General features: G+C 49.0%; 1 protein-coding gene across 1 annotated transcript in view; it reads left to right on the top strand.

Moving 5' to 3' along the window:
- The window catches only part of LOC144762332 (zinc finger protein 862-like), a 55481-nt gene that overhangs the window by 10224 nt on the left and 20230 nt on the right, over nucleotides 1–25027 (top strand). The gene's annotated exons all lie outside the window — the stretch shown is intronic.

Below are 25027 nucleotides of genomic sequence, written 5' to 3'. Positions count from 1 at the left end.
GGTTACAAGTTAAATATAGCAAAAACACAGATAATTCATTCCGAAAATGACTGTCCTAAAGATATGGTGTTCGTATCTGAGGCACAATATTTGGGGATTACAGTATCCCCCAAAGTCGAGGATATTGTACGCCTAAATATAGAACCTGTAATAAAATCTTTGAATGCCACGTTGGAAAGGCTCAATAATTTACACGTTTCCCTTTATGGCCGGGCTAATATTTTGAAGATGTTGATCTTCCCAAAAGTTTTATATTTATTTCGCACAATTCCTTTATTGTTTTCGACATCTTATTTCTCTCAAATGGATAGAATGGCATCTAGATTTCTATGGAGCTACCATCGGACTAGACGCGCTATGAAATGGTGCTCTCTTCCAAGAATGAAAGGTGGTTGGAGGTCCCTAATTTTCGGTTATATTATTGGCTCATCTTATTAAAATATATGGCCATACTAATATTCCATGGAATTACCATTGATGAAGCGATTCATCCGTCAATTTATGAAATATTATTGGGCGAGGAAGTTTCTCAATCTTTGGTTAAAATTCTGGAAATCAGTTACTATAAAAAGACCAAGTGTAAAATTGTATTAGCGGCTGCCTCAATTTGGAGGCAGCTTAAAAAGAAATGTATTAACTGTAAAGACATTAATTATTATACTCCAGTCTTGAAGAATATGTTACTCCCCGAGATCTTCAATGACCAAGTCATGAAAAGGTGGTATGCTGCAGGGATTTGTATTCTAGGAGATCTCTATGATGGTACCCAACTCTGTTCTTTTTCCAGTCTACAAGCAAAATATAATTTGTCTAGATTTGATTTTTTTAAATATCTTCAGCTTCGCAACTTTCTGGAAACAAAGGGGTTACTCGATCATACCTGTATGAGTAAAAATGATATCCTAGAAGCAAGCAGAAGGGGGGGGGACATTGGATTAATATATCAGTTAGTAATGAATCAAATTGACGACGATCTGAATTTAATTGAAAACAAATGGCAAAGAAAATTTGGAATCGCTAATGTTGATATAGCAAGATCAATTAAATTATCAACCAGAGTGCTGTTTAATGGCTCACTGCAGAGCCAACACTTTATGACCGTTTTTGATTTGTATTACTCACCGGCGAGGCTGGCAAAATGGTAAGGGAGTAATGGGGACAAATGCAAAAGATGTGATGAAATAGCTGCCGATTCTAGTCACATGTTTTTTAAATGTCCTAAACTTTCTCAGTTTATTGTGGATATTGAATTTTGCATTATTAATAGTTTGGGGATTCCTGTAAAACTAAATATGGAAATGGTTATTATTGGTTTGGAAACTAATCAAATAGGAATCAGGACATTAGCTGAAGAAGTTTTTCTATATATTTGTATGGCAGCTTTTCGTTTTTGTATTACCTCTCATTGGCTTGATTCTGAATCTCCTGTTTTCAGCCAGTGGCAAGCTAAAATGTTATCTATATATCAACTTCAAATGGCCATCTACAGATCTAAGAGTGTTATAAAGAAAAGACTCGGGCTAAAAATCTGGACACCAATTCAGAATTGGATTTAATTTATCAGTTCATATAAGTTACTTGTTCGTCAAATGAATTCATCTATTGTATATTGTCATCATTATTTTCTTCTCCCTTTCAATCATGAACAAAGATAAGTCTGTCGCATTTTCTGTATAATATCTGACTGTTTGCTGAAATAAAACCAATAAAAAAAAAAGAGAGAGATTGTTCTACCTATTGGAGCCTGTGTATAAGTGTTTTCTGACATTTCGGCAGCAACAACAAAAAGACGGAAGGACTTTGTTGGGATGCGTAGCCAATTTCAGATTGCAGGAGCCCAGGCTTCCATTGCGCAACAGTCCAAACTGACAGTGCTATGGAAAGGAAGGTTCCATCTACGTGCCTCTCTAGAAGAAGCACAAGATCTACTGCAGAAGATTACCCAAAATAATGAATAAGAGACTTGGGTGGACTCAATTAAATTGTCAAAGAATTTTTTTTTTCCCTTCCCTTTATTTGCCTTTTTTTTCTATTCTATTGTAAAAAAAATGAAGCAAAAGGTTTTCCTTTGCCTCTTGGATCTCTGGCACCTTGACACTTTAATTGGCACCTTAATTAACTTTTGAAGGCAACCTTTTGCTGATAAGGCATATTGCCTTTTTGCACTGCACTATCCCTGTGGGGAGAGATGAGTCATAATGCACTTTTACAGAGCACTTTACAGGGTTTTCCCTTTTGTCTCACAAATGTAGGCTGGAGCCAGTAAAACTGCGGTCTTTGCATTGGGGAATTGTAGATATGACATCAAGCATAGTATAAGTTCTCAGCTGATGTTTTCCCCATATGGCACTTTGCACAATGCATATTTGCACTTTTCTGAATTGGCACTTTACAGAGCCTACTCATCCATTAGACAAATTGAACTTGCATTAGCTTCTGCATCTAGTATAGTAAGTTGATAGCTAACGCACTTGATATCTTGCATACTGCAATTTGTCTGGATTATTGCACTATAAATGCACTACCCCATTTACATAAGGTTTACCGAGGCATAACAAGGTAGTAATGAGGTAGTAAATCGCACTAATTAAATATTGCACTTGCTGCACTAGATGCACTAGACCATAATAAGCGTATAGTTGATGTTATCTATACACCACTTAGCATAATGCACATTGCACATTGCACTCTACTGTCTATGTTACTGTGCTTTTGTACTAATGATTCATGGTTGCTGTACTGTATATGTTTCTGTGTTTTTATATGTATTGAATTAATACACTATAGCTTTTGCAAGCAAGCAATATAGTTCAAATAGCCTGGGGGTATTTGATCTTATATTTTCTTTTTTTTGCAGAGGTGAAGGGGAGGAGGGGGTTGTGCTCCAGGGTATTAAGACAAGGCACCTTGTTGGTGGAGGGAGGCTGTAGTAGTGAAGGAAGGGCAACCTCACTTCACAGATGGTTCAGGATGGGCAGAGGGGGTGTTGAGGGGTGTAGCATTGGAAAAATGAGTGTAGGACTAGGAATTGTGAGCAATTTTTTAAAACTTGGATGCCAAACTGTAATTGGCAGGGATTTTGTCAACAAGGGGCTTGATTTGATTTTTTTTAAAAGGTTGGTAAAAATGGAAGAGAGTTGGAGGAGAAAATATGCTAGTCCGGGCTGTAAAGAGCCACGTGGGTCTAAGGGATGACACAATTGTTTAAAGTAATTTCTTGTAATGTGAATGGCTTCTTGAACTCACAAAAAAGAACAGCTATGTTAAAATGATTGAAAGTCTTTTCGCACCAGGTGATCTTTTTTGCAGGAGACGCATCTTAAATTTTACTCCCCCAACTTTACTCTCCCTAAGAAATATGCCCAAGCATATTTTGCCTCAGCCGAGGCGGCAGTGAGTGGAGTGGGCATTCTTTTGTCTTCAGATTTGGATGGGAGGTGGGTAAGGTGATTCGGGACGAGGTAGCTTGATGGTTATGGATAGAGGCCGCAGTTAATGGTATAGCTATCGTCCTGCTTAATTACTATGGTCCAATTGGTGACGAGTGTGCGCCCCTGGAACAGATCTAAGAGCTGCTGTTGGGTGTGCAGGGATATATAATTATGGGGGGAATTTGTAATCTATTATTAAGACTTACGTCTTGATACTTTCAATATGGAGTAAAAGCAATTAAAACCTAAAACAGATAGACTTTTAAAAATTATTAAAGAGGATCTCGCCTTACTGGACCCATGGAGGGTAGACCATCCAGGTACAGCTGAGTTCACTTGTTACTCAGGGAGATTTAAAACAGCATCCCGGGTGGATTTGTTTTTGACTAGTAATCAGTTCACAAGGGGAGACTCTATGATTCTCTCTAATCTATTTTCAGATCACCCTTTAGTATCCTTAATTTTACACTTCCCGGCCCCCAGAAGAAAGAGTAATAGGTGGTATTCTGATAAAGCACTGTTATCAGACCAAAAATGGATTGATGAAACCCAGGATTTTATGGGGTGGTTCTTTAAGGAGAATGTGAATACGGCGCTGGATTTTATAGTATGGGAGGCATCTAAGGCTACATTTAGGGGACGAGTGATGGCATACAGTGCTAATCTTTATAAGCTGAGAAAACTGAAGATTGCCGGACTCCAAGAAGTGGTGTAGCAGGTTATGAGAGAACTTTCAGGGAGGTTAATTAGGGAGGAGGAAGGAGAAGTACTTCATCAGGAACTATTAAGAGCTAAGGAGGAGGTGAAAAGTTTTTTCTGCTTGAGGAAATTGCTGGAAGTAAGGCCGCCCATCAAAAGGCATATGAGGAAAGCCAGCATATTGGGAAATGTTTAGCCTGGTCCACAAAAATGCATCAGAGTAAACAGTGCATCCCACAAATTAGAAATCCGAGTACTAGGTGTCTGGTGAACGATAAAGAGGATATTGCCGAAATTTTTATATCACAGTTCAGCAAGATATATGCGTAAGTCCAGACAGTTGACCCTCAAGCTCTTGCGGAGTACTTTACAACAGTCCACCTGCCTAAAGTTAGAGAGGAGGACTGTATGCTTTTGACTGAACCGATTACAATCACCAAACTATGGGGTCGATTAGGATGGCGGACGGAAATGGGTACTGTCCGCCATGGTGGGGGAAATTTTACTCCCGGCTGCGCCGCGGAGATTCCGCGGTTGGGATTAGGATAATCATGTCACGAAACTCCGACCGCGGCGGACGGATCATAACCAACACCGTCCGCGGTGGACGGAACACATCCAACTCCGTCCGCGGCGGACGGAGTCCAATGAACAACCACTGCCGCGGACGGAAATGACCGCGGAAAATAACACATGTACCGCCATACCTGTGAATACTCCGTGGCCGCAATTAGGATAAATCCGCCCGTACCACGGAACGCACAGCCATCCACGTCCGCGGCGAAAAGAATGCAACGATAACCACAGCAACACTGCGGAAGGCCAACACGCACAACATCCCTAGCGGCAAACAAATGTTAGAAAGTGTACCGCAAGTCCAAAGCAAACATACGAACATTGACAACGTCCCCCCCATACACCAACACCAAGCACAAGCCACCACGACACGTCCCAAGTATCCAATAATGCACACTAGTCAACACGCCCACCTACCACTTGACTGCCAACAACCATTGAGACACGACTATAAAATGACACCCACACACTACCACAATCCTTTGCATCACAGCATTGCTGCTAGCAAGAGGCCCTATTCGAGATACTGCTAACTCACATAGAAGACACACAACCACCACCCTACCACACCCACCACACAAACACCCACCACACAAATCCTACACATCACACACCACACACCTGCACCCCCCAACTCACTCAACTCACACACTGAGCACCACACACCATGGCACCCAAAAAAAAAACGAAATTCATGGAGACAGAGTTGAGGGTAATGGTAAATGAAATAATCCGTGTTGAGCCCCACATCTTCGGGGCCCAAGTCCAGCAGACGTCCGTGGCGCAAAAGAACCACATGTGGGACAGGATCGTCACTCGGGTGAATGCGTCGGGGACTGTGCCGAGGACGAAGCATGACATTCAGAGGCGGTGGCATGACCTGAAGACCAGGGTGAAGGGCATCCGAGCTAAAAACTTTGCTAGAGCCAATCATACTGGCGGTGGCACACCCCCGGAGCCCATACCCTACACCGATTGGGAGGAGAAGGTGCTGGTGATACTACACCCAGAGAGCCTAGACGGACTTGACGAAGGAGAAGAGACTGGTGAGTACAAACCAAGCACCACGATCAGCACGACATGGTCAGGCTCACACAACTGAGAAGAAACATCTCCTACACCCCAACCCATGCACGTTGGACACCAACTCACAAACATGTACATGGCTCCCAACAGGCCCCCATGTTCATGGGGAGGGTGGTGGTGGTGGATGGTGGGGTGTGTGAGAGGCCCAAACTACAACTCCCAACAGGCCCCCATGTTCACGGGGAGGGTGGTGGTGGTGGAGGGTGGGGTGTGTGAGAGGCCCAGACTACAACTCCCAACAGGCCCCCATGTTCACGGGGAGGGTGGTGGTGGTGGAGGGTGGGGTGTGTGAGAGGCCCAAACTACAACTCCCAACAGGCCCCCATGTTCACGGGGAGGGTGGTGGTGGTGGAGGGTGGGGTGTGTGCGACAGGAAACAGAAATGTCCACAAATCTATATGACCATGTAATGTCCACATTACTGACCAGCTCTATCTTGTCCCTCAGGTGATCGTCAACTGACTGGGGAAACCAGTACCCGGCCGCCAGCTTCGCCTCCCACACATACAGGACTCTCTGGTGACGAGGACACAGGCAGCTCCGGTGCGGAGGATGGAGCAGGACCAAGCACGCAGCCAGGGCCATCTGGCTCACAGGGACTCCCGGGACCGACCAACGTCGCATGTGTGACTCCAGCGACACCTGTCTCTGTGATTGCACAGTCCCCACCACCACCAGTACCACCAGTACCACCAGTACCACCAGTACCACCAGTACCACCAGTACCACGACTCCTGCCTGTGCCACCCAGCATAACCCAGCGCACGACGCTGGTCCATCGGCCTCACACACAAGCAGGGTGAGTGGGCCACAAACACAGGCAACGGGACATCAGCCAATCAGGCGAGCCACACACCGCCGTGCAGAGGAAGGACAGCTACCCCATCCAGTGGCAGAGTCCCTACAAGCCCTTGCCAGGTGTCAGGCGTCATACGACCGGTCCCAGGCAAACACTGATCGTGCACACCAGGACTCAGTGGACAACACCAACATCCTGCGTGAAATCTCTGGCTTCCTTGGCCAGATGGTGCACATCATGGGCCAGCAGACAACGATGTGGAGGGAATGGGTTGGCCAGAACAACCACCCCCCTCCACCAATTGTCGTAGCGCCACCGCCACCGTCACCTCCGCCTCCACCGCCACGGTCACCTCCGCCTCCACCGCCACCGTCACCTCCGCCTTCACCGCCGCCACCACCACCTGTGCCCCTGGTGACGGATGTGGCCCATCAACAACCTGCCCTCCCAGCTGACTCTGTTCCACCTCAGAGACGGAGGGGCCGGCGAGGCAGGAAGTGGCTGAGAGCAGTGTTGGAGCGCCATCCACACGCTCCAAGAGGGGACGCCAATGACAATGTCACTGCCTGTGCCAGACATTCACCCTGCTAAGTATCCTGTCCCACAGACAATCATTCCCACTGGTCTGCTGGACTACCCTGACACCCCCCAATGTGGTGTCAGCACGGACATTTCATCTGCCATTACCTTCAACTCCAACTCCCTCCACCCCACTTACTTGTAAATATTCACCAGCACAAAAGCACAACCTGTAAATAAATTGCACTTACACACACAATGATGTTTTGCCTCCATGTTTATTCACATGATTGCCTTCAGAAACAGACGTAAACAGGTTCAGGGATCATAGTCGTACATGATCATGGCGCTGCGGGAGTGACCTAGGGAAAATCAGAGACAGCAAACACACGTCAGGAAACAGATTCACACACATCACAACACAATGCACAGCAACATTACACAAACGACAACCATCACAAAAGCATGGGATGAGAGCACACACATCATGGAGACTTGTATGTCCAAAGACATGAAGACACACATATGCAACCATCACAAACAACACCCAGCTGATGAACCCCACATCCACACAACACCAGCAAACATACATGAGGCATTGTCAACCGCCACTAGAGGTAGTTACTCACATTCAAGGGAAGTAGCGATCTATGAGCTGGCGCCTCTGGTCCACACCTTCCTCCTCACCACTATCCTCATCAGTTGACATGGGTGGGATGGGAGGCCGAGGAACTTCTTCGTCTTCAGGGTCCAACAGCAGTTCAATGTCATTGCGTACTGCCAGGTTGTGGAGCATGCAGCAGGCAATCACGATCCTGCATACTTTTCCTGGTGAGTAAGGCAGGGCCCCTCCGGTCTTATCGAGGCACCGAAACCTAGACTTTAGCAGTCCAAAGGTACGTTCGATGACTCTCCGTGTCCTTCCATGTGCATCATTGTACCGCATTTCACCCGCTGTTGTAGGATTACGTAGGGGACTGAGGAGCCAGGGCCGGTTTGGGTACGCCGAGTCGCCTATGTAGGGGGATGACAGACACAAACATCACAACAAGATATGGTGGGTACCCCATGCAACACAGAGATCACAAGAGTCCCCACTGCACACTCGCCAACAAGCCACGCTTGACCGGGTCGCAGATTTGCCATGAGTCGTGGGACAATGCTGCTCCGCATGATGTGGGCGTCATGTGCGGAGCCAGGAAATCTTGCACACACATGGGAGATGATGTTGTTTGCCAGGCACACCACCTGCACGTTCAGCTAATGGAAGTGTTTGCGATTCCTGAAAACTTGCTCCCGTGCCCGTGGTGGAATGATAGCGATGTGTGTGCCATCAATTGAACCCACAACGTGAGGTATGTGGCCCAGTGCATAGAAGTCAGCTTTGACTGCTGCCAACTCTTCCGGCCGTGGGAAATGTATGTAGTCATTCTTGTACAGCATCATAGCTGTTAAGACATCCCGAAGAACCGTGCTGAACATGGCCTGTGACATCCCCCCGGCATGTCCAACTGTGTACTGAAATGTGCCAGTAGCAAAGAAATGTAGTACCGCCATGACCTTTGCAGTGGGTGTAATCGACCCAGGATACGTCCTACGTGGCTGCAGATGAGGAGACAATTGAGCCACAAGCTCCAGCAACCGACGTCGATCCAGCCGGAATTTCCGAATCACCTCCTCGTCAACCATATACTCCAGCACAGTGTATGGCCGATGCACATTTGGAGCCCTCCTGTGTGGGAGAGAGATGTAACTTAGGTCAACTTACAAAGGACGCATACGTGTACAACTCCATCACATGTGAACCTTACTGACAAAACTTCAGTCTTCACCCTAATGTTTAGTAGCCACATCACAGACACACATGCAACTGCATGCACACAAACGATAATTATACACACGCCATGTCATCAAGCACAAATGCCAACACCAATAATGTTGTGCATACGGTAATTACATGCATGGTGACACAACGTCCAAAACACATACACGGAATGCATGTGTACCACCACCACTGTAGTCACCTCGCCAGAACAAGACACTGACAACAGATGCATAATTTGGCCATACAGCCGTGATGTACTGTGTAGTTGTGAAGATGTAAGAACGTCTGTAGGGTCACACCCGACGTCAACACGTACAAATGCACATCTGTTGCCCATTGTGTGCCGACCGATGGGCATAGTATGGACACACATGCTATATTGTATGACATATGACCTTTCCCTATCACGCTCACATCCCTCATGACGCAACTGCACACAACACATCACGGTGCAGCGTCTGACAAGATAACATAATTGGCGCCGCCATGGCGGTGCACAACTTCCGCTACTTCCCAAAGGCCATACGCGGCCAGCGTCCCTCTTCCCATTGGCTGCATGTGCAGGGACCGTCACGGGCACACATCGGCAACCGCACGTGCAAGCTTCAGGCACGGATGCTTCAGTTGCAACAATGTTCTATCACTGGCGCCTCCATGGCGGTTCACGTACTCAGCGGGGGAGGTGCAGGCCTATACACCCTGTAGATGTACTCAATGGACATGCCAGTTCATGACCCCCCTTACAGTCACATTGCATCATCCACCGTACACCGGCCGGAGCGGCCGGGCCTAGGACGGCCGTGCCCGGCCATGTACACAACCGCCGTGCCCGGCCATGTACACAACCGCCGTGGCCGGCCATGTACACAACCACCGTGCCAGGCCCGGCGGTTGTGGACATGGCCGGGCACGGCGGTTGTGTACATGGCCGGGCACGGCGGTTGTGTACATGGCCGGGCACGGCGGTTGTGTACATGGCCGGGCACGGCGGTTGTGTACATGGCCGGCCACGGCGGTTGTGTACATGGCCGGGCACGGCGGTTGTGTACATGGCCGGGCACGGCGGTTGTGTACATGGCCGGGCACGGCGGTTGTGTACATGGCCGGGCACGGCCATCCTAGGCCCGGCCGCTCCGGCCGGTGTACGGTGGATGATGCAATGTGACTGTAAGGGGGGTCATGAACTGGCATGTCCATTGAGTACATCTACAGGGTGTATAGGCCTGCACCTCCCCCGCTGAGTACGTGCACCGCCATGGAGGCGCCAGTGATAGAACATTGTTGCAACTGAAGCATCCGTGCCTGAAGCTTGCACGTGCGGTTGCCGATGTGTGCCCGTGACGGTCCCTGCACATGCAGCCAATGGGAAGAGGGACGCTGGCCGCATATGGCCAATCGCAAGTAGCGGAAGCAGTGCACCGCAACAACAGGGCCAGTCATTGGCCCATTTCACGAACACGCTTCCAGGGCTGACCAATTGCTGGCGACGTATGCCACTGACACGTGCTGAGGGCCCTATATATGTGTGTTGGCCAAAATGACACTTCCTACCCTGGGGACCAGTGCTGCCTGTTCACCTCGACCTGCTGCTGCTGCTGAGCTGACCACCGACTGATGCCTGTGACCATCACCTCGACCTGCTGCTGCTGCTGAGCTGACCACCGACTGCTGCCTGTGACCATCACCTCGACCTGCTGCTGCTGCTGAGCTGACCACCGACTGCTGCTCTAGTGCCATACTCCGTGATCTTGCCATGTCGAGAGGCAAAGAGATCCGGTCTCGACTCTTCACCGCCGCGGAGCTTGATGTCCTCGTGGACGGTGTACTCCGCAACTATGGACGCCTCTACGGCGCACCAGGACGGGTGGTAAGTGCAGTGTGGGACATGTTGGTGTGCATGAGGGGGCCAAATAATCAGGCCTATTTCTATCTTAGCTGTGTAGTGTGGGCTAGACATATGTTCCTGATTGTGCATGGCTGCTGACAGTTACGTCTTGCCCCTATGTGTGTGACAGGCCAACTGTCCACTGACTTAAACCCTTTTGTCTCTCATCACGGTAGGTCAAGCTGCACCTTCGCAAGGACCTGTGGAGGAGCATAGCACGGGAAGTACGGGCATTGGGGGTGTGCAACAGACGACATACACACTGCCACAAACGCTGGGACGACATTTCCAGGCTGAGCAAGAATGTAGCGGAAGTAACACTGGGCATGATTCCAAGGACGCCCCGTCTGGCCCGACGCTCCATGACCCCTCTCATGCACCGTATCATTGCAGTGACGCATCCTGAACTGGCCGAACGTCTGAGTGCCGATCAACAGCAAACTAGCGGTGAGCATACTGTCTGTGTAGGAAACCTGTGAGTGCTATGCATGTATTGGTGCACAGACACAGTATTGAGTTCCGTGTTGCGTATGTATCTCTGTGATGCCATTTTGGTCCCATTGGGTGGTTCTCATTTGACATCCAGGTCCGCCATGTTGACACGCCACTTGCTTAGTAGTTGAGTGTTGAAGCACATCCCCTAGTGGTCCATGGCCCCATGGCAGGAAATGTGAGGATGACTGGTAGAGGTGGGCCGTGTGCAGGATGAGGGCTACAAAATCTTTGTCAGCTATGTAATTTGGCAATCCTGGTCCTTCTGTACGTCAGTCTGCCCATGACTCACACATCTTTTATGTGCATTTCAGCTATGACAGAGGACACTCAGCCACAGACGGTGGAGAGTAGTCGAGGAAATGAGTCCGGCTCAGACTTCGCACACACGCAGACTGACACAGAGGAGGCCAGCGCCGGAGAGGGGGACAGGACCGTCCCTGAGGACTCGCATGTGGAGACACCATCGTCCTCCTCGTCGGACACTCTTGGTGAGCCTGCACTGTTGTCACAGACTGGGAGTGGGCACTCATCACCTTCTGTCGGAAGACAGCACACAGGGCCCACACTCACGCCAACTGCACCATGTACTGTTCGTGGCCGGAGGAGTAGGGGGAGCAGAGTGGCGTTCGGTGCAGGCACCGCTGCCCCTGCCACGGTGAGCCAAAATGCACTGTGTGCTGAGGCCGTTGATCTGCTGCGACAGCTGTGTGTGGGGCAGAACAATATGACAAATGCTTTCCAGGACCATGATAGGAAGTTGGGGCAGGTGGTGGCATTCATGGAAGGGATGCATGGCGATCTTGCAGGTCTACACAGGACAGTGCAGTCATTGGCAAGCAGTGTGTCGTCTGCAATAGTACAGTCACATGAACAGGGTGCTACTTCTGTTTCCCCATCTACACCACTGGATGTCTCAGGGGGTAGTGATTATTCTGAGCAGGACTCAAATACAGGTTATTGCACTAGAAGCAGCGTCAGACAGCACGTCAGGGCACGCAGGGCACAGACCCCATCCCCTAGATCAGCTAAATCTGTTCACGTAGACAACGTCAGATACACTGGAGTACACACACAGGATCCACAAGTGTTGTTGGGGGACATGCCTTCAGGAGCTACACAGGCATTCAACACAAAAGGTACTCCCAAGGCAAGGGATACTCACATGTCCATGGACTGTACCTTGGACAAGGCCAGTCAGAAGACAAAGGCACCTCCTAAGAGCAGGGAGACTCCCAAGGGCAGGCCCACAGTCGAGGAAAGGGACACTCCCAAGGACAGTGACAAGACAAAGGCACCTCCTAGGAGCAGGGAGACTCCCAAGGGCAGGCCCACAGCAGAGGAAAGGGACACTCCCAAGGACAGTGAAAAGACAAAGGCACCTCCTAGGAGCAGGGAGACTCCCAAGGGCAGGCCCACAGCAGAGGAAAGGGACACTCCCAAGGACAGTGAAAAGACAAAGGCACCTCCTAGGAGCAGGGAGACTCCCAAGGGCAGGCCCACAGCAGAGGAAAGGGACACTCCCAAGGACAGTGAAAAGACAAAGGCACCTCCTAGGAGCAGGGAGACTCCCAAGGGCAGGCCCACAGCAGAGGAAAGGGACACTCCCAAGGACAGTGAAAAGACAAAGGCACCTCCTAGGAACAGGGAGACTCCCAAGGGCAGGCCCACAGCAGAGCAAGGTCCATCTCCCAAGGACAGTGAAAAGACAAAGGCACCTCCTAGGAGCAGGGAGACTCCCAAGGGCAGGCCCACAGCAGAGCAAGGTCCATCTCCCAAGGGCAGGGACACACACAGAGAGCAGGTGTCTACTGGAGACAGGTACACCACAGACGACAAGTCTGCTGGCAGGAACAGGGCGGCGACCAGGGCACAGGCTACATCCAGAGACAACACTCAACCTAAGGATAAGGCACATCCTACGGACAAGGCATCTAGCATGGACAATGGCGCAATCAAGGACAGGCATACTTCACCCCTGGCTGCACTGAGGCTGATGTTTTCTACTGAACGCCAGATGTCTCCGCGGCGGAGTCCCCCCATACCTCCACTCCCATCCAGGCCAGTCAGAAGCAGAGGAGGGTGTCCCCTGTTGTTGCATCCCCCATTACACATGATTCCGAGTCCAGGCGGCAGGCACAGAGCAAACGACAAGCAGGCTCCAGCACGTCCCCAGAAACCAGATCCCCGGCTGCAGATGCTCCACCTATGGTGGGTGGTGATTCTTTAGAGTCCCCACCACTTGGCAGTCCTGTCCTGTCCAGGGTGCACTCACACATCCCTAAGAAACACAGACACACACCATTGACACCTGCCAACCCCGATTTGGCTCAAGGTCAGCTATCCCCAGCTCCCAGGCCCACCCTGCCTCCTGGCCCATACAGCCCTGTGGCTCATCATTTCAGTTGTCCCAGTGGCGCTGGTGCAGTTGACTCTCATGTATCAGATGGTGGCACTGTGTCTGTTGTTGGCTGTCATGCATCATGTAGTGGCACAGTCTCAGTTGTGCCCTCTCCTGTTGCAGGTCCTGGCAGTGTATCTGGGTCTATGGCTCACGTGTCAGTTAGAAGATCTGTGGCTGTGTTGCACACTCCTGTTTCTGGTGCTGGCAGTCTGTCTGGGTCAGTGGGTCACGTGTCAGTGACTACATCTGTGGCTGTGTTGCACACTCCTGTTTCTGGTGCTGACAGTGTGTCTGGGTCCGTGGCCCATGTGTGTGTCACTCGGGCTGTGGCTGTGTCTCACACTCCTGTTTCTGGTGCTGCCAGTGTGTCTGGGTCCGTGGCCCATGTGTGTGTCACTCGGGCTGTGGCTGTGTCTCACACTCCTGTTGCTGGTGCTGCCAGTGTGTCCGAGGCAGGTAGTTCACGCAGTCCCCCTGATTCTGTGAAGTGAGGTGCTGAACACTTCACTCAAATGTTATTTCACATGGTGTGTCCATTGAGAACTGCGTGGCACTCTTGTGGTTCCTGTGACGGGTTGGTAGGGACACGTACTTGTGCTGCCTCTGATGTACCTGCTCTGTACTCCACAATGCCCTGTTGATGCTCTGATACTGCATTCTGCCCTCTCGTTTACTGCCTATGATGTACCTGCTCTGTACTCCACAATGCCCTGTTGATGCTCTGATACTGCATTCTGCCCTCTCGTTTACTGCCTATGATGTACCTGCTCTGTACTGCACAATGCCCTGTTGATGCTCTGATACTGCATTCTGCACTCTCGTTTACTGCCTATGATGTACCTGCTCTGTACTGTACAATGCCCTGTTGATGCTCTGATACTGCATTCTGCCCCCTCGTTTACTGCCTATGATGTACCTGCTCTGTACTGCACAATGCCCTGTTGATGCTCTGATACTGCATTCTGCCCTCTCGTTTACTGCCTATGATGTACCTGCTCTGTACTCCACAATGCCCTGTTGATGCTCTGATACTGCATTCTGCCCTCTCGTTTACTGCCTATGATGTACCTGCTCTGTACTGCACAATGCCCTGTTGATGCTCTGATACTGCATTCTGCACTCATGTGCTGCCTTTGATCAACCTGTTCAGTGCAATGGACTGTTGATGCACTTAGCCCCTCTCACGTGCTGCCTCTGATGGACATGTTCTGTGCAATGGACTGTTGATGCACTTAGCCCCTCTCACGTGCTGCCTCTGATGGACATGTTCTGTGCAATGGACTGTTGATGCACTTAGCCCCTCTCACGTGCTGCCTCTGATGGACCTGCTCTGTGCAATGGACTGTTGATGCACTTAGCCCCTCTCACGTGCTGCCTCTGATGGACCTGCTCTGTACTGCACAATGTCCTGTTGATGCTCTGATACTGCATTCTGCCCTCTCGTTTACTGCCTATGATGTACCTGCTCTGTACTGCACAATGCCCTGTTGATGCTCTGATACTGCATTCTGCACTCATGTGCTGCCTTTGATCAACCTATTCAGTGCAATGGACTGTTGATGCACTTAGCCCCTCTCACGTGCTGCCTCTGATGGACATGTTCTGTGCAATGGACTGTTGATGCACTTAGCCCCTCTCACGTGCTGCCTCTGATGGACATGTTCTGTGCAATGGACTGTTGATGCACTTAGCCCCTCTCACGTGCTGCCTCTGATGGACCTGCTCTGTGCAATGGACTGTTGATGCACTTAGCCCCTCTCACGTGCTGCCTCTGATGGACCTGCTCTGTACTGCACAATGCCCTGTTGATGCTCTGATACTGCATTCTGCCCTCTCGTTAACTGCCTATGATGTACCTGCTCTGTACTCCACAATGCCCTGTTGATACTCTGATACTGCATTCTGCCCTCTCGTTTACTGCCTATGATGTACCTGCTCTGTACTGCACAATGCCCTGTTGATGCTCTGATACTGCATTCTGCACTCTCATGTGCTGCCTTTGATCAACCTGTTCAGTGCAATGGACTGTTGATGCACTTAGCCCCTCTCACGTGCTGCCTCTGATGGACATGTTCTGTGCAATGGACTGTTGATGCACTTTGCCCCTCTCACGTGCTGCCTCTGATGGACCTGCTCTGTACTGCACAATGCCCTGTTGATGCTCTGATACTGCATTCTGCCCTCTCGTTAACTGCCTATGATGTACCTGCTCTGTACTCCACAATGCCCTGTTGATGCTCTGATACTGCATTCTGCCCTCTCGTTTACTGCCTATGATGTACCTGCTCTGTACTCCACAATGCCCTGTTGATGCTCTGATACTGCATTCTGCCCTCTCGTTTACTGCCTATGATGTACCTGCTCTGTACTCCACAATGCCCTGTTGATGCTCTGATACTGCATTCTGCCCTCTCGTTAACTGCCAATGATGTAGCTGCTCTGGTGCCCACTTTGCCCATGCTCACGCATACACTGTGATTATACCCCTATTATGTACAATAAAGGTAGTCTATCAAGTCTCGTGGTCTGTCGTTGTCATTCCTGCTTGCGTACTGCAAATGTGTATTCGTATTTGCTTCTCATCAGTGGTTTCGGTAACATGACACTCCCCCTCCCTACGTCACGTCCCTTGCTGGTATTCCCCTCCAGACAGCCAATGGTTTGTGCCTTACCTGCGTCGTCGTCGATAGTGGGCCATGACTAGGACGTGGTGGATCGCGAAGAGCATCGGGAAAGCGTGTAGCGCTGGGTCCATGGTGGTGGTCAGCTTGCGGTGGGTATCTCTGCTATGTCACCTATGTTCGCTGTGGGGATTCCGCCGTGTTCAGACAAGTTGTTTTTCCGCTGCGGTTTTATGTGTATTTTCCGCCATCTTGATTTGGGGGACGGTCTTAGACGTCAGTACGTACGGCGGGGCCTCCGGATGTGTTCCGTCCGCCACGTGGTCATGTGTAGTTCGGCGGCGGTGCGTGCTTTTCCGTCGCGGACGGAAATTTGACACGTTTTCCTATCCTGATATGGCGGACGGAGTATCCGCAGCAGGCGGACACGGAAAAGGCTTTTTCCGCCTACTCCAGGGCCGCGGTGGCTCTTCCGTCCGCCATCCTAATGAGCCCCTAAGTGATATCATTAACAAAATGACAAATGGGAAGGCGACTGTCAATGATGGGATCCCCATTGAAATGTATAAACTGTTTTTCAACAAACTCATCCCACCAGGGAGATCTATGGCTGCGAATACCTTCTATCTGATTCAGGCTATCGACTATATCTCTGCTACAAAGGAGGCTGCGGCAATGTTAATGATGAATGCAGAAAAAGTCTTCGATCTGGTGGATTGGCAGGCCCTCTTCTTTCTTTTGGGGAAGTTCGGCTTTCCACACCAGCTGATTGAGATGCTGGAGAGAATCTACAGGGGAGCCATCGCAAAAATTATTATAAATTCAGAAGAGGCAGGAGAGGTAGTAATAAGGCGGGGTACTAGGCAGGGATGCCCCCACTCCCCCCTTTTGTTCTCACTTTTTTCTTAACCATTAGCGATAAAAATTCACTCTAACATATTAATTCAAGCCCCCCTACTTGAAATGGCCAACATAAAGCTATTTGCTGATGATTTGATCCTGTACCTGAATCCATAAAAATCCAACATCCAGATTGATTGACCCTGTATCCTCCTAATTCTGTAAATACCTGAATTTCAATCTAAAAATGGATCTTCTTTTATTTAATACATCAGGAATAGAGCTGCCGGAAGTACCAAAGTTTTTACCTTTTAAACCAATTAGATATCTAGGCTGATATGTAACAGTGGACTACCTTCAACTGTTTCACCTAAATTATGGTAAAACACGTGACAAAATAAAAATTCTGTTAGATAGATGGGCATTATTGCCCTTGTCAATAATAGGTCGAGTCTCTCTGATAAAAATGACGATTCTTCCTTTGTTGTTATTGTTATTTTCAAATCTTCCTTTAAAAAATCCAAGCTCATATTTTAATGACGTCGATAAGGTGTTTCAGGAGTTTATTTGGGCCAAGAAAAAATCTCAAACTAATTTATCTATTTTACAATTAGATGTAGAACAGGGAGGGTTTGCAGTACCTCACTTAGCCACTTATTACCAAGTTGCATTACTTAACCTTACAACTCAACTTTTGTCCCCTCTCTCGAAGTTTGATGATTTTTTAATTAATCACATGCTCAGGGAGAGTGCTATTAAATTACTATTAAATTACCAGCATTCTTACAAAAAAAATATATAAGGTGATCAATACACTATTAAACCGCATTCAGCGATTTCATAAAAATTACAATATTCCATCATGCCATGCATACTCCCTTCTTTATGATGGCAAGGTATGGGGCCTTAAACTCCCACAGAAAGGGGTACAGCCTTTTATTTTATTGGGTTTTTATGTATTGGGTGATTTTTATAATGGTGCTAATCAGATGATATGGGGGGTGCTTGTAACACAATTTGAACACATAGCCGCAACCTCTGGCTAAATTGTAGGCAGAATTCGTGCTTCCTCTGGACTAACTTCAGAGGAATTAATGAGAGTACAAGAATAATTTTAAAAGCTGCTTTTGAATCAAATTTATTGGGCATCAGCAATGGGTACAAGGTATTACGCCAGGAGAAGAACAAGAACGTTATTGATTTAATGCTCCCAAAAATTGCTCAGGAAAGTTACTGCAGGTTTAGTAGACAGGAGTGGATACGAGTCTGTGAGCTTGGTCACAGAGCACTGAGAGCAGCTAACTTTCAAAGAATGTCCTTTCTGTCTAGATGGGTGGCCTATTACACTTCTTATAGGCTTCATAAACAGTTCCCTGCGCTATCGATTGACTGTTTTAGATGTAATCTGCCGGAGGCAGGGGACTGGACACATATATTTTTCACTTGTTTGATACCACAAAATTTTTCGGAAGAGGTTTTTGTGTTTAATAGTAGATGTGTTTCATTAGATATCCTTTAATCAGCATCGCTGGCGCTATTTGGCTTCTCCTACGTAGTTGATCAGATCTCACTATATGAGCAATTTTTTGTGTACCTTGTCATAACAGTAGCCAGATCTTTAATTTAACAAAATTGGAGATCTCAGAAACTACCTATACTGACTTTGTGGCTACAAAAGATGGAGAGGACTTACGAATTGGAGGAGGCCTACTCAAAGAGTATAAGGGCGGTGCGGTAATTTGAGAACATATGAAAGGGCTATGTCATAATTAAGCAAATAAATTATACTATGTGATTTATTACTGTGGAATTTTAAGGCGCAGGGTGTAATTATATAGGTTTTTAAGTTGGGGTCACACGCCATCATAGATTTGACCTCAAGAATGCTGGTTTTATACAACATGTAAAATGGAGCATGAACTCATGTTTTCTTTTACTATGCACTTTAAATATGTGACTTAATATGCAATAGGTTTATCTTTTCTTCCTGTTAGTATACATTGTAGATCATATTTATTATGCACTAGTGGATTATGAAAATTGTTAAACTTATTGTCTATTTATTATATGTGAATGGAGAGTCTGGCAAGTTTTTCTGTACTATGGGGGTCATTAGGATGGCGGACGGAAGTGCCTCCGCAGCACCGGAGTATGCGGAACATGCCTATTCTCCGTCCGCCCGTCGCGGACATTCCGTCCGCCAGATCAGGATAGCAAATAGAGGTCAAAATCCGTCCGCTGCGGTAGATGACAGTCCGACGCACAACCTCACCCAACCACGCAGCGGACGTAACCAATCCAGATACGCCGCCGTACGGACTGACGTCTACGCCCGTCCACCAAATCAAGATAGCGGAAAATACACATAAAAGCGCCGCGGAAAAACAACCTGCCTGAACACAGCGGATTCACCACAGCGACCATACCCACCACGAGCCGCTCGCCGACATGGACCCTGCACTACACGCATCCCCGATACTCTACGCGATCCACCACGTCCTAGTCTTGGCCCACCATCGAGGACGACGCAGGTAGGCTACAAACATTTCGCTGCCTGGTGAGGAGTACCTGCAAGGGACGTGACGTAGAGAGGGGGGAGTGACATGTAGCGGAAACGACTGATACGTGTGGAGGGCACCACCTGCAAGGCTCGTCACCCAGGTAGGGGGGAGTGGCATGTAGCGGAAACGACTGATTCTTGTGGAGGGCACCACCTGCAAGGGTCGTCACCCAGGTAGGGGGGAGTCACATGTACCGGAAACCACTGAGTCGTGTGGACGGCAGCACCTGCAAGAGTCGTGACCTAGGTAGGGGGGAGAGACATTTATCCGAACACACTGCCTTGAAGGAAAAACAAATACACACCAGCATCACACACGCAAGAATGACTCCGACAACCCACGACACATGAATGACAACTTTATTTACACATAATCGGGGTAACATCACAGTGTAGGCTCGAGCATGGGCAGTGTGGACACCAGAGCAGGTACATCAGAGGCAGTACATCACAGGGCATAGAGCAGCATGAGAACACCAACAGGGCAGTGTGGACACCAGAGCAGGTCCATCAGAGGCAGCACATGAGAGGGGCTAAGTGCACCAACAGTCCTTGGCAAGGCACAGGTCCATCAGAGGCAGCACATGAGAGGGGCTGAGTGCACCAACAGTCCTTGGCAAGACACAGGTCCATCAGAGGCAGCACATGAGAGGGGCTAAGTGCACCAACAGTCCTTGGCAAGGCACAGGTCCATCAGAGGCAGCACATGAGAGGGGCTAAGTGCACCAACAGTCCTTGGCAAGGCACAGGTCCATCAGAGGCAGCACATGAGAGGGGCTAAGTGCACCAACAGTCCTTGGCAAGGCACAGGTCCATCAGAGGCAGTACATCACAGGGCATAGAGCAGCATGAGAACACCAACAGGGCAGTGTGGACACCAGAGCAGGTACATCAGAGGCAGTACATCACAGGGCATACAGCAGTATGAGAACAGCAACAGGGCAGTGTGGACACCAGAGCAGGTACATCAGAGGCAGTACATCACAGGGCATAGAGCAGCATGAGAACAGCAACAGGGCAGTGTGGACATCAGAGCAGGTACATCAGAGGCAGTACATCACAGGGCATACAGCAGCATGAGAACACCAACAGGGCAGTGTGGACACCAGAGCAGGTACATCAGAGGCAGTACATCACAGGGCATAGAGCAGCATGAGAACACCAACAGGGCAGTGTGGACACCAGAGCAGGTACATCAGAGGCAGTACATCACAGGGCATAGAGCAGCATGAGAACACCAACAGGGCAGTGTGGACACCAGAGCAGGTACATCAGAGGCAGTACATCACAAGGCATAGAGCAGCATGAGAACACCAACAGGGCAGTGTGGACACCAGAGCAGGTACATCACAGGGCATACAGCAGTATCTGAGGCACCACAAGTACGAATCACCAACAACCCGTAACAAGGTCCACAGCAGTGGAAGACTGTGTACAATGGACAATTCACACACCATGTCCAAATACATGTGAGTGAAGACAACAGCACCTTACATCACACTATCAGGTGGATTGCGTGAAGTTCCCGCATCGGACAGACTGGCAGCACCAGAAACCGTAGTGTGACACACAGCCACAGATGTAGTGACTGACACGTGAGCCACAGACCCAGACAGACTGCCAGCACCTGAAACAGGAGTGTGAGACACAGCCACAGCCCGAGTGACCGACACATGGGCCACAGACCCAGACAGACTGCCAGCACCTGAAACAGGAGTGTGAGACACAGCCACAGCCCGAGTGACCGACACATGCGCCACAGACCCAGACACACTGCCAGCACCTGAAACAGGAGTGTGAGACACAGCCACAGCCCGAGTGACTGACACATGCGCCACAGACCCAGACACACTGCCAGCACCTGAAACAGGAGTGTGAGACACAGCCACAGCCCGAACGACCGACACATGCGCCACAGACCCAGACACACTGCCAGCACCTGAAACAGGAGTGTGAGACACAGCCACAGCCCGAGTGACCGATACATGCGCCACAGACCCAGACACACTGCCAGCACCTGATACAGGATGAGGCACAACTGATACAGTGCCACTACATGATGCATGACAGCAAACAACAGACACAGTGCCACTACCTAAGTTATAGAAACAAAGGTTCAGAGCTTCTTTAGATTTTAACAATACAATATAGCACACAATGGACTACTATATGATAACTTGTTCCTGCCCAGCCGGGCCAGGAAGTTTATTTTCTCAAACAATGTCGATTTAGACACAATATTTTCAAACAATTAGTATGACACAAGCCTGTGCCGTACTTAGAAGACGAGAAAATAGAAGAAAGGTGAAAGGGGTGTCTTCAGGCAAGGAAAAAGAGCAAAACAGGGCACTTTATAGTTGAAAAGAAATAGTAACAGTGTCGCCTGGAGTGAAACAAACATTCTTAATTTATGAATTTCTACATGTATGTACACTCATAGGTGTCGACGTTTCGATCCCTTCGCTCAATTAATTAATTGGGATCATCATCAGGACTTAGTAAATAGGGTTGCCTGAAAATAACAAAGCCTGTTGGGAAGATAAGAAAAACAAGCACAAGAAGAAATCTTTTAGAGAAAAAATTTTGAGAAATTTTAAGAGAGCAGTAAACACATGCCTAAAACTAGCTTTTTCCAGCTTTTTTCCACTGCGATCGCAAAATGTGACATGTGCCAAGTGAGTGTGCCTTTGTGAAGCAAACAATCAGATTCATAATTTATATTTGCGTTTTGACATTTACTTTACATACTGATCCTCGGAATCGCAGTGATTCAGGTGCAGAAAACGCCGCAGGTTTGTGCATAACGAGTGACTGTGGGGAGTATAGTGAATATGAGAACCTTATGGCTCAGTGAACTGGTGTTAGAGCCGGTGCACATGCAGGTTTGGTTTTGTTGTGATAATTGGGCTTAACAGACAATATTGGGCATTTCAGCACATACCTCTGTAATAAGAAGAGGTTTTTGGGTGAGGCGTCAACCTTGCTAGGGGCGCCTGGGGGCAGTGGCATCCAGGATTTCAATGACTTGTCCTGGTAGAGGGTTTTAATTGTTACTCCGAGGATCAGTATGTAAAGTAAATGTCAAAACGCAAATATAAATTATGAATCTGATTGTTTGCTTCACAAAGGCACACTCACTTGGCACATGTCACATTTTGCGATCGCAGTGGAAAAAAGCTAGTTTTAGGCATGTGTTTACTGCTCTCTTAAAATTTCTCAACATTTTTTCTCTAAAAGATTTCTTCTTGTGCTTGTTTTTCTTATCTTCCCAACAGGCTTTGTTATTTTCAGGCAACCCTATTTACTAAGTCCTGATGATGATCCCAATTAATTAATTGAGCGAAGGGATCGAAACGTCGACACCTATGAGTGTACATACATGTAGAAATTCATAAATTAAGAATGTTTGTTTCACTCCAGGCGACACTGTTATTATTTCTTTTCAACTATAAAGTGCCCTGTTTTGCTCTTTTTCCTTGCCTGAAGACACCCCTTTCACCTTTCTTCTATTTTCTCCTGTTCTAAGTACTGCACAGGCTTGTGTCATACTAATTGTTTGAAAATATTGTGTCTAAATCGACATTGTTTGAGAAAATAAACTTCCTGGCCCGGCTGGGCAGGAACAAGTTATCATATAGTAGTCCATTGTGTGCTATATTGTATTGTTAAAATCTAAAGAAGCTCTGAACCTTTGTTTATATAACTTAGTCATACCCATGGTTCTTAGCTACCCGCTGGGTTTCCCTTGTTTGTCAAAAAAAACAGTGCCACTACCTGACACATGCGAGTCAACTGCAGCGGCGCCACTGGGACCACTGAAATGATGAGCCACAGGGCTATATGGGCCAGGAGGCAGGGTGGCTCTGGGAGCGGGGGATAGTTGCAATTGGCCGACATCGGGTTGGGCATGTGTCAATGGTGTGTTTCCGTTTCTTGGTGACATGTGACTGCACCCTGGACAGGACAGGACTGGCAAGTGGGCCTGACTGGGTAGAAATATCACCCACCATGGGAGGTGCATCTGCTGGCGGGGGAATGCTCTCTGGGGACGTGCTTGAGCCAGCTTGTCGTTTGCTGTGTGGCTGCCTTCTGGCCTCTGCAACATGTGGCATGGGGGATGCTACTACAGGGTCAACCTCCATCCGCTCCTGACGGGCCCTGATGGGAGTGGAGGTAAGGGGTGACTCCACTGCGGAGACATCTGTATTCCGTTTCCCAGAAAACAGCAACCGCAGTGCATCAAGGGGTGATGTCTGCCTGTCCTTGACAGCACCACTGTCCATGGGAGATGCCTTTGCCCTTGGATGTCCTATTTCCATAGGAGGAATGATGTCTGTGGATCTTCCCTGTTCCCTGGATGGTGCCCTGTCCCAGGCAGCAGACTTGTCTTTGGTGTACACATCCCCAGGACACACCTTCTCCCTGTGTGTGTCCCTGCCCCTGGGAGTGTCCGTGCTCTTCTTAGGTGCGTATGTCTTGTGACTGTCCTTGTCTCTGTCCTTGGGAGTGTCTCCTTCCTTCCTAGTCTCCCTGCCCTTGGGAGTGGCTCCTTCCTTCATAGTCTCCCTGCCCTTGGGAGTGGCTCCTTCCTTCCCAGTCTCCCTGCCCTTGGGAGTAGCTCCTTCCTTCCTAGTCTCCCTGCCCTTGGGAGTGGCTCCTTCCTGCCCAGTCTCCCTGCCCTTGGGAGTGTCTCCTTCCTTCCTAGTCTCCCTGCCCTTGGGAGTGGCTCCTTCCTTCCCAGTCTCCCTGCCCTTGGGAGTGGCTCCTTCCTTCCTAGTCTCCCTGCCCTTGGGAGTGGCTCCTTCCTTCCTAGTCTCCCTGCCCTTGGGAGTGGCTCCTTCCTTCCTAGTCTCCCTGCCCCTGGGAGTGTCCCTGCTCTCATGAGGTGCCTTCCTCTTCTCACTGTCCATGTCCAAGGTAGTGTCAATGGAACTGGGAGTAAGGTTTGCCTTGGGAGTACCTTGTGTGTGGGATGCCTGTGCAGCATGTGTAGCCATTGAACCCAAACCCTCTATTGGATCACGTGTCTGTACTCCACTGTCTCTGACGGTGTCTCTGTGAACAGATTTAGCTGACCTAGGGGATGGTGTCTGAGCCCTCCGAGACTTGACGTGCTGGCTGACGCTGCTTCTAGTGCAATGACCTGTGTTCGAGTCCTGGTCAGACAATTGACTCCCCCTGAGACATCCAGTGTTGTAGATGGTGGAACAGAAGTTGCACCCAGTCCCTGCAACTGTACAATGGCAGACGACACACTGTTCCCCAATGACTGCACTGTCCTGTGTAGAGC

Source organism: Lissotriton helveticus, chromosome 6 (genome assembly GCF_964261635.1).
Source record: "Lissotriton helveticus chromosome 6, aLisHel1.1, whole genome shotgun sequence".
NCBI lineage: Eukaryota > Metazoa > Chordata > Amphibia > Caudata > Salamandridae > Lissotriton > Lissotriton helveticus.
This window is presented reverse-complemented; position numbering and strand designations above follow the sequence as displayed.